The sequence below is a fragment of the Talpa occidentalis genome, unplaced genomic scaffold (assembly GCF_014898055.3).
Source record: "Talpa occidentalis isolate TD23 unplaced genomic scaffold, MPIMG_talOcc4v2.1 talOcc4.5, whole genome shotgun sequence".
NCBI classification, from domain to species: domain Eukaryota; kingdom Metazoa; phylum Chordata; class Mammalia; order Eulipotyphla; family Talpidae; genus Talpa; species Talpa occidentalis.
In genome coordinates this window covers 8,381,729-8,391,810 of record NW_023604861.1, presented here as the reverse complement: position 1 = coordinate 8,391,810, position 10,082 = coordinate 8,381,729, and the positions used below count along the sequence as shown (strand labels likewise).

Genomic DNA, 10,082 nt, shown 5'->3' with positions numbered 1-10,082 from the left:
GAGCAGTCATTCTACTCTGACAAAATCGACATTTGAAACAAGTGGAGAAGAAATGGATTATTCAAGTGGTGTCTTTGGCTAGTGGAAAGATGAAACGCTGGATCCACGCCTCCTTTCTTATGCCAAAATAAATATTATATAGGTCAATTATATAACATGAAAATAAAATTATTAAAGTGTGAAATAAAGTGATTTTAAAAAAAAAACCTTCAGTAAGGGAAGACCTTTGCAAGCATGACGCAAAAAAGGTGAAATCGTAAAAGCAAACGCTGTCAGATTTATGGTCCGGCCTCCTCTCAAGGGGAGGAGGTGACACAGAACATGAGATCAGGAGGCAGGTCAGAGGTGTCGCTGGAGGTGCTGTGGGCCAACGCCTTCTTCCCTGCCTCAGGTTTTAACACAGGTCTTTTTTTTTTTTTTTTAAAGATTTATTTATGCATACAAGAGCTGGGATATAGGCCAGAGATGCGGGGGCCGGGGGTGGGTGAGAGGATTCACCAGAGACAGAGTGGGGAGCAGAACAGGCAGACTGACTGAAATAAATTGCTGAGGGGAACAGCGGGCGAGACAGGAGAGGTCTGCCTCGCCATATGAGTTGCTCCCTGGCTGTCCGGGGATTGAACTCGTGCTGCAGAGGCTGTGGATTGCTTCATAGTGCAGTGCTTAACCCCTTGTGCCACCAGGGAGGCCCCTTAACACAAGTCTTCATGTTACTGAAGGTGTGTATTGTTGAGTCTCGAGAGCAGCGCTGCCCTAAGCCCAGACTTCCCTGCCCCAAAGGTGGCATCGGCCAGGTATCCCGGAGGGATGGTAACTATGGAGTAAGCAGCGTGCCGTTTGTCATTTCACTGTGACACATGGTGGCTTTAGCATAAGAGATGCACACAAGCACTTTTGTGTTAGATTAGAATATTTCTGAAAGATTGGAAGAACTGGTGGAAAAATGATTTTCGAGAAGTGGGTTGTTGGGGCTACCCTATGTGCTTTCTTTTTTTTTTTTTTTTTTTGGAGGGACCCTCGTCGGTGGCTGGGGATCGAACTGGTGCTGCAGAGGCTGCAGGCAGCCTTGCAATCCAGCGCTCAACTGCTGCGCCACCAGGGGAGGCCCTCTTTTTTTTTTTTTTTAAGATTTTTTTATTTATGCATACAAGAGCTGGGGTACAGGCCAGAGGTACGGGGGTGTGTGTGTGTGTGAGAGAGGATTCACCAGAGACAGAGCAGGGAACAGAACAGGCGGATCTACTGAAGTACACTGCTGAGGGGAGCAGTGGGGAGACAGGAGAGGTCTGCTGCGCCATGTGGGCAGCTCCCTGGCCGGAAAAACTCAAGCTGCAGAGGCTGCAGATAGCTTCATAGGTTGCGTCTTAACCCCTTGTGCCACCAGGGAGGTCCCCTATGTGCTTTCTTACTGCTCTTCTATACTGCTTGATTATTTATTAATTATTATGTTCACACATTTGTTGCAATTTAAAAAGTTAGAATGCATCAAAGGAAGAGTTAAGGATGACTTCTTAATTAGAAATATTTCTAAACACCCCCATGCCAACACATGGGGGACCTAGGGAATTGTAAGTTTTTATAATTTGAAAGTTAGGCGTGCATGATACACAATGACAAGGAAACACCTCCATTTTTCAGGGTTTGATCATCCAGGTTGCAGATTTTCCAGTTCAAGTACCCCTGGATTGTCCGATAGAGAGTGAGATACGGAACACTGCATGTTCAAGAGAGGTGGCAGGGAAGAGGGGTTCTCTCCCTGCTTCTCCCAGCTGACACCACAGACCTGCCTCTTCTCTCCTGTAGTAATTCTCTTCTCATGGATTCCCTACTCTGGGCCAGCAAGCTGTCTCAGATTCCCTTCTTGAAAAGTCACCTTTCCTCAAAATTGGAGTAATATTAATAAAAAGCATTAAAGTTATCTATTATGATCCTGTGCACGGGGAGGGCAACATAAAAACTGATTCCAGATACAGGTGCCGCAGCACATAGTGACTGAGTTAATGTCACTTTTCTAACTTCCTGTGATTTCTGCTGTATTTTATTCTGGTTGCCAGGCAGCAGGGCACTTGGTTATCACTCTGCAGGCAGCTGGACTAGCAAAAACACAGCCCCTTGGGATCTTGCTAAAGCTACAATGTCTCAAGTAAACCAGAACCTGGGTCTTAACAGGATACAGAACTTGAATGTTTAAAAAGGCTTTGTGCAGTAATTATTTCCCTCCTGCCTAGGCACTAGAGTCACCAGGCCAACTTTAAAAACCCTGAGGCCTGGTCCCCACCCTAGAAATTGTGATGCATTTGGGTGAAATCTGAGCCTTGACATCTTTTTCATCTTAGGTGTTTCTGTGGCTTTGCCCCAGTGCAGTGTTTCTTAGAGTGTGGGCGCAGACCAGGAATTCCCCCGGGGCCTGGTAGAAAAGCAGACTCAAGCCCAACTCTGGATCCACTGCTCCAGAGACGGGCCTGGCAGCCTATTTTAATTAGCCCTGATGAGCTGAGCAGGTAAATTGATGGGGGCAAGTGAAAGAATTTGAATTTTTTTAAATGGAGAATAAAATTATATTTAGAAGCAGCTAACTGGACTCCGCTTAGAGGACCCCTATTTCATTGGCAGCATCCAAAGCATCCTTGCCAGGAGCCCGTGGGCCATGTGCTGCTTCTCCCCATCAGTGTGATCAGGATTTGACCTTGGCCACCAGCGTCATGTGTCACAAAGCTTCTTCACAGCCAGCTGGGGCTGGTGCTTACTGGCCTGGAGCATCTACCAGGAACACAGGGCATAGCTGTTCTCTCTCTTCATGGCTGACTCGGTGCTGGGGGAGCCTGAGGAGCTCAAGTGGTTTCTCTTGGGGGTACTCTTCTGGGGACATTTGGGGCATCCATGCCTAGTGTCTTGGATATCAGAGGGTGTGTGTGGCTGTGGATGCCTTCTCTTCCCAACCACCAGCTACCCACCTGCTGCTCCCTCTTAGGTCTGAGGTCCACATGACCCTCTTGCTTTCACCTCCACCAAGGAGCGGGCCTTAAAAACACAGTTCAGCACCTCATACTCTCAATATGTCTCTCCCTCGGCTGCACTCCAGAAACTGCTCACGCAAGCTACCCACGAGCACCTCCCACCTCTCATGCACCCAGTTTTTGTGTCAGCCTGTCCTCCCACCCGGGCCTCTGGATCCCTCTCTGTGGCCTTTCCCAGCAAACCTGCCTCCAGCGTGAGGCCAGCAGAGTCCCCTGAGGGGCCCAATGGCCGGGGGCCCGGGGCGGCCGCCGCCCCTCAGCCTGGGTGTGCAGAGGCACTTGCGCTGCCAACCTGCCGCCGCCAAGTCCCGTTCCCCCGCTTTCTGCAGCCAGAAGAAAGGCCAGACCCGGAGTCCAGCAAAGGGGAGTGTTCTGGGGAAGGTGAGCGGCGGCTGCCGGCGGGTGGGTGGGGACAGGGACTTCGTGCTTCCCTCCCGCCCCCTCGGCGGCGTCGGGAAACCTTGAAGGCGACGGGAATCTGCAAATCGGCCCCTACCCTATCCGCGCCTCCTCGGGGTGGGGCGCTGCTCCTGCCGGGGCGGTGGCCGGTGAGTGTGTGTGTGTGTGTGGGGGGGGTGCCCCGGGATTCGCTGGGCGGAGGACCCTGGATCCTCCCCTCCGAATTATGTCCCCCGCGGCCCGGGGGGTGTCGGAGGCCGGAGCGGGTGGCCCGGTGGGGTGGGGTGGGGCGGGGCGGGGCGGGGCGGGGGGCAGGTGCTCCCGGGTCCCTGCAAAGCGCCGCTCCCCGCGCGCCTCCGTGCAGTCCCGGGGGGCACACGGGCGGGGCACCCCCTCGCGCGACCTCCGCAGATTCGCGCCGCCGCCCGGCCAGCTGCTCGGGCCGCAGCCGCGCGCGTCTCGTCCCCGGCCGGCTCGGCTCGCTCGCCCCTGCCGCACCGCGCGGCGCGTTCCCGGGGCGCAGCGCCCCCCCGGCGCGCCCAGCCCGGGTCGGCGGCGCCCGCGGAGCGCCGGGCTGCAGCCTCGGGACCCGGTAAGGACGGATCCGGGGCGGTCCGGTCCGGCCCGGGGCGGGGAGGGCGGCGGCCCGGGCGCACCTGACCCGGCGGGGCGCAGCGCGCGGGCCCGGACGCTGGGGGGGGCTGTGGCTCTCCGGCGGCTCCGGCTCCCCGCGCGGCCGCCCAGGCCCGGAGGGCGCGGCCGCCCCGGCTTCCCGCTCGGCCTCGGCGGCGGCGCGGGCTCGGGGCGCTCGGGGGCGCGGGGCGGGGACGGGGCGCCGCCCGCTTGGCCGCTCCTCCCCGCGCGGCGTCCAGGCCCCCGGCCGGCTCCCCGCCCGCCCGCCCGCGCTCCGCCCTCCGCCGCCCGCCCGCCCCCGGCTCGGACCTCGGCCGTCCCGCCCGCGCCGCGGGTATTAATAGCCGGAGCCGCGCGCGGAGCCGGAGCCGGAGCCGGAGCCGAGCCCGAGCCGGGAGCGGGGCCCGCGCGGCCGCCGAGGTAGGGGCGCGGCGGACAATGCGGGGGGCGGGCGGCAACTTGTGCGCGGCGGGCGCCGGGCCGGGCGGGCCCCCGCGGGGGGCCGGGGAGCGGGAGCCGCGGCCGGGGCCGCCCGGCAACAATAGCGGGGTTCGGGCCCCCCCTCCGGCCCTGCCCTCCGCGGACCGCGGGCCCCGCGCGCCCCCTCCCCTCCCCCCGCCCCCCCGCTTCCTCCCCCCGCGGGGTGACAGCGCCCGACGCCGCTTCCGGACCGCGAGCCGCAGCCCCGCGGGGACCCCCGCGCGCCGGGGAGGGGGCCCGGCGCCGCCCGCGCGCGCGGGGGACACATGGCGGGGGACAAAGGGGCGCCCCCCCCGCAGGTCAGGCTCTGCGCCCGCCGCCCGCCTTTGTAGAGGCCAAAGTTCCCCCCCTTTTTAAGTGAGGGGACCCCGCTCTGCGGTGGCGCCTCCAGCCGCGGCTGCGGACGGCGGTTTCGCGATTCAAGTTCCGGAAACTTCAGCTGCGCGCGGCGGGCGGCCCCGAAGTGGGGGGCGGGGGGGGTGGGGAGACGTGAAGTGGTAGATGGGGGGCGCGGGCGTGCGCTTCCGTCGTCAGGGTGGACTGGGCTTATGGCCCTTGGAGCCCGGCGCTGTTTGGGGTCGGCGCGGGGCCCCCGTAGCGCACAGGTGAGGCTCACAAAGAATCGGGGACCCCGGGCAGCCCAGCCCCCCGCGGCTCGCCTGGAGCAGTTCAGCGGCCCCCCCTCCCGTGCCGAGGTGGCCTCCGCCAGGTTCCTTTTATTCTGCTCGTCAGTGCCTCGTTGCACACTTGTTTCCAGCTCCCCACCCCAAGGCCTGGCAGTCGTGGGCCTCCCTCCCCGGCACCCCCGTCCGCGGCGCTGTTTCCTGGGGGACCCCTCGGGCGCGGCGCTGGCCGGGGTGTAAGGTGCTGGCCGCTTGGAGGGGCCAGGTGTTGCAGGACGTCCTCAGCGTTGGCTTCACCTACTGTCTGGACAGGAGGGCGAAAAGGGCCTCCTGGGCCCTGAGAGCTTTGGGGAGTTGTCTGCAAATGTCCTCGTTGTTGGCTCAGGTGGAACCTTCTGAAGTCTCCCCTTTTTGGCTTTCTCCCCTTTTCACACAGGCTTCTTTCTGGGGTGCGGGGCTCTGCGCCCGGCCTGGCCCTGGAAGGGGTCTTCTGGGGGTGACAGTTTGTAACCAGCTCTTCTGCGCGGGTTCAGCATCCACATGGCTCACTTGATATTCCTGCAGCATCGTTCTGCAGCAAGGCACCAATATTGGACTAACTCCAAGCACAACCAAACGTTTGTGTTTTTAGAATGTCTGGCTAATAGGTCTACTTCTGGGTAAAATAAATAGAGACATTATTGGATAATGGCTGGCTTTCTGGGTGAGCTTGGAAGACAGTAAGTTGATGCCCCCAGCCCTGTGCTTCCCAGAAGCTCTTTTTTTGGTTTGTTTTTAATGTGGATGGAAAACTTAAAAAGTCCGTGGTAGAGTAGCAGAGCTCCAGTGGGGACAGGCTCTAGAGCGGGGTGCTCTGTGAGTTGGGATGTGGCTTTGCAGGCAGGAGTTCTGTTCCCCGGGAATCCTGGAGTTAGGTTTATAATGTCCCTTTCCAGGTTGATACTCTCTTCCTGGAATTTCTACAGGAATTTAATTCCTCAGATCATAATGGAATACTGCTACTCCACCAAATTTACCAAATGGGGGATTTAAACATCTAGACCATTTTCTTCTGGTTTGTAGCAGTTTTCCATAAATATCTTGAGATTAAAAGGAACCTGGGTGAATGTTTTTATTTTGCTTTTCATTAAAGAATCTCTCCAAGGAAATGTTTTTTTTAAAGATAGGAAATATAGCATTGAAAGGGTTAGGTTTTTTTTTTTTTTTTCTAAATGGAATTCAAGCTCTAATATTCTTTGAGAGTAGGAGTCTAATTCATTTGGAAAATAAATATTTATGAGGAGGGTACTTGTAATAAACATCAAAAAAGAAAACCTTTTTCCGTGCCAGAGAAGGTTAGAGAACACTCTAGAAAAGACAAGAGCCTTGTTTTTGCCTCTGACCACTTTGTAGGCAGAATGTTGGTGTCACTACCCCAGGGGGTGAGGGAGGTTTTATGGATTTGAAGGTACTTGGCTAATGCTTTGATTGCATGGTGTTTTCCACAAACCCTTTGAAAAACTGACCTTGCTTATTGCAGAGAACTGCCTAGTATTTTTGAGAAACATGCTTTGGTCTCTGGTTGAAAAAAACTACAGAGGAGAGAGGGGGCCATATAATCCCCAAATCCAGTTGCTCAGTCCTTTCTTCTTTGGTTGCCCAGGAAGGCATTCTAGGTGTTGGCCACCTTACGCCTGGGAGGGGCTGGAGTGGGCTTTTGGGTTTCTGAACTGCCTCACTCCTGTTGTATTAAATGGGGAGCGGGGGGATCAGCTCCTTTTCTTTGCCTTTTAGGGGCCAGAGTTTCTGCTGCGCCCTCTGTTTCTGCCAGGTCACTGGTAACCACTTCCACATGTCTGGGAAGATCAGAGCCCAGTGGTTTCCATTCACATTATTTGAAATACTGATTTGGCCTGTCCTTTTATGTCAAATGCTGCTTTTGTTTTTAATCAAGAAGTCCCCTGAAAATGTTTATTTTAAAGTGGAGCAACTGGCTTTTTTTTTTTCTTCTTCATAGGTTGCCCTTCTTTCAATACTTGCCAAGTGAATACTTAGGGCAAAAGTGGGCAGTTGATACATATTAAATATGCTGCCCTGAGCTTTTGATACTTAATGAAATAACCCAGAGACTGTCAAGTACAAAGTGTCTGAAAGTGAGACTTGCTCAGTGCTGCTGTCAACTCAGTGCCAGCTTTTTTATTTGAATTGGGATGGAAATTATAGATCAACCACAAGATTGGCAATTAATGTAGAAATTCATCATTTACACTGAATTAATTTCAAATGTGAAATTGTCATATTTGTGCGTACATTATCAAGTAGAAGAGCCATAGACCAAAGTAGATTGCTTGTAGTTCTTTATTATAATATTCATTTCTAGAAGAGCCGGGTCACTGTTGACATGCAGACCTGATTTTCAATTTATAGGGGAAGACTTCTAAACCTACATAGTAACGTAGTGATCACTTTCATTTTTTTTTAAAGATTTATTTTTTTTTATTTATACAATAGCTGGGGTACAGGCCAGAGGCATGGGAGGGTGTGAGAGGATTCACCAGAGACAGAGCGGGGAACAGAACAGGCAGAAGGACCGAAGACACTGCTGAGGGGAGCTGCAGGCGAAACAGGAGAGGTCTGCCGCGCCATGTGGGTATCCCCCTGGCCAGCTGGGAATTGAACTGGAGCTGCAGAGGCTGCAGACAGCTCCACAGCACTGCGCTCAACCCACTGCACCACGAGGGAGGCCCCACTTTCACGTTTTGTTTTCATCTTGTTTATTCAAGGATCTAGCATAGCCTTTAGCATATAGCAAACCCTAGGCAGATAGTTGAAATACTTGTTGAGTAAATAAGTAAACTTAGTTTTTCATGTCTTTTCAAGTTAGTCTTTGTTTTTAGGAAAAACAATATTAGTCTGGTAGGTTACTGTGCAGAGAATCTGAAATTTTGATATTTGACTGTGTTTACATTTTTCTCCAATGAAGCAGTTTAACTAGCTTTAACTAGCCGGGTAATATTGTAAAAACATAAAGACTCATTTAAAAACTCAGACAGTGAAAGCATGAGGAAGAAAGTAAAACTAACCTGAAAAACGAGCATCTACATAATTTTCCTTCTTCCTGAGGTACAACTTTTAGAATTTCCATTAGTGCACGTCGGTTGGCCATAACCTCACTTTTTATGTGCCTTTAACTATCTTTGTTCTTGAATAATGAACTACCTGGGCATGCCGTTCTGGACTGTTCTCCCTGTATTCAGTTGTCTTCTGGTTCTGTTGTTGCTGCAGTGTCAGCTCTCCGACTAATTATTATTTGTAAATAGTGTGTCCTTTCTCGCCAGATGTTTTCAAGCCTTTGCTGTGCTGTATTTTCACTATGTCTAGGTACCATTTCTTTTCTCCTTTCCTTTTATTCCTCTCTCCTCTCCCTCCTGCTCTTCCTTTCTCCTGTCCCTCTCTCCTCTCTCTTCCCTCCACTCTCTTATCAGTTTGTTCCTTGGTGTTGCCCAGTAGCATTTCAGTGTCTGGATCTGCTGCAGTTTGTTTATCCACTCACCTTTGTCCTCTCTGGTTAGTTCCAGCTCGGGCATAGTGAATAGAGCTGCTAGGAATATTTGTGAGCAAGTCTTTGTGTGGAGATTTGTTTTCATTTGTGTTGCTGGGTCTTATAATAAGTGTATGCTTAACTTTATAAGAAACAACCATCTGTTTCCCAAAGCGTTGGTAGCATTTTACAGTCCCACCCTTGTTATGTGAGCATTCCGGTTACTGGAATCCCCATGGCACTTGAAATTGTCAATCTTTTTTTCATTTCAGCCGTCCTAGAGGGTGTGAGGTGGTAGTGTATTGTCATTTAATTTTGTATTTTCCTGATGAGTGATCTTTTCTCATGCTCATAGACTGTTGCCCTATGTTTTTTGGCCTCTCTGGCTGGTTCAAGTTTGGGCATTGGTAATAGAGCTGCTAGGAACATCTTGTAAAGTGTGTATTAATAAGCCTTTTGTCTTTTAACCTTTTTTTTTTTTATCTGATTGATTTATATAGCTCTCTGGAGTTAAGTTGACATACCACAAATTGCACATGATATCATCTTAGAGTTGTAGGAATTCTTTTTTTAGATCTATGCATTGAGACTATTTTCACTTTGTCTATTTTTTAATTTTTTCCTTTTTTAATGGTATCTTTTGAAGTGCAGAAGTTATTAGGAAGATATGTTCTATGGTATTAATGTTGACCTAAATAAAAGTAAGGGATTTATTCAATTTTGGAAAAATAGCACATTTTTTGCATAGAGGAGTAGATTAGTATCTCTCTCTCCAAGGTCAGACTTCATTTATCTGAGGGTCTTGTTCTTTCTTAATTAAAATTGGGTTAGAAAGACATAAGCGTGAAAAAAAAAATAGTTATTTTGAAATTTTGGGGAAACAGATGTTTAAGATTGTGATCAGATTTCTAAAATCCAAATTTGAATTGTGTTTGTTCCATAGCACACAGGATTATGGGAAAGAAATATTTTTGAAATTAATAAAAAATGGAGCCCTGAATAAAAACAAGATGTAACATTTTAAAAAAAAGGTCTGTCTGGCAATGTAGGCGGTTATAAAAGGACTTTAACTCCTCTCTTTTGGCAGGAATTATTTCTTGTTATCTTGTATTCTCATTTCTGAACTGCATACAAGCATTATTTTTTTAAATTTTGTTTCTCTTGTCCGTAGAATGTCAATGCATATTGATTGATTTGAATTAAAATTCGTGTAATAAACGCCCTCTAACATTTGAGAATGTGAAAGTTACCAAAAATAATGAACTGGCCTTGACATCAGGCTGACCTGTCTGATACATTATCCGTCTTTGCTATGGTGGGTGAGTTCTTGGTACTCTTTCCTTAAAATATCAAAGGAACCTTTAAGAATGCACTATCAAGTAGTAGAATGTCTGACTGACAGTTGAAGCC

At 51.1% G+C, this 10,082-nt stretch overlaps 1 protein-coding gene across 2 annotated transcripts in view; it reads left to right on the top strand.

The window, feature by feature from the left end:
• The first annotated feature begins 3,472 nt into the window (after positions 1-3,472).
• The window catches only part of FARP1 (FERM, ARH/RhoGEF and pleckstrin domain protein 1), a 230,619-nt gene continuing 224,009 nt past the window's right edge, over positions 3,473-10,082 (top strand). Inside the window, exon 1 of one of the 2 annotated variants that reach the window (XM_054701688.1) lies at positions 3,473-3,565. The gene's annotated coding sequence lies outside the window, so the exon portion shown is untranslated. Of the gene's footprint in view, positions 3,566-4,424; positions 4,470-10,082 lie in introns of those variants that run through there. The other variant, XM_054701686.1, reaches the window with a different exon arrangement.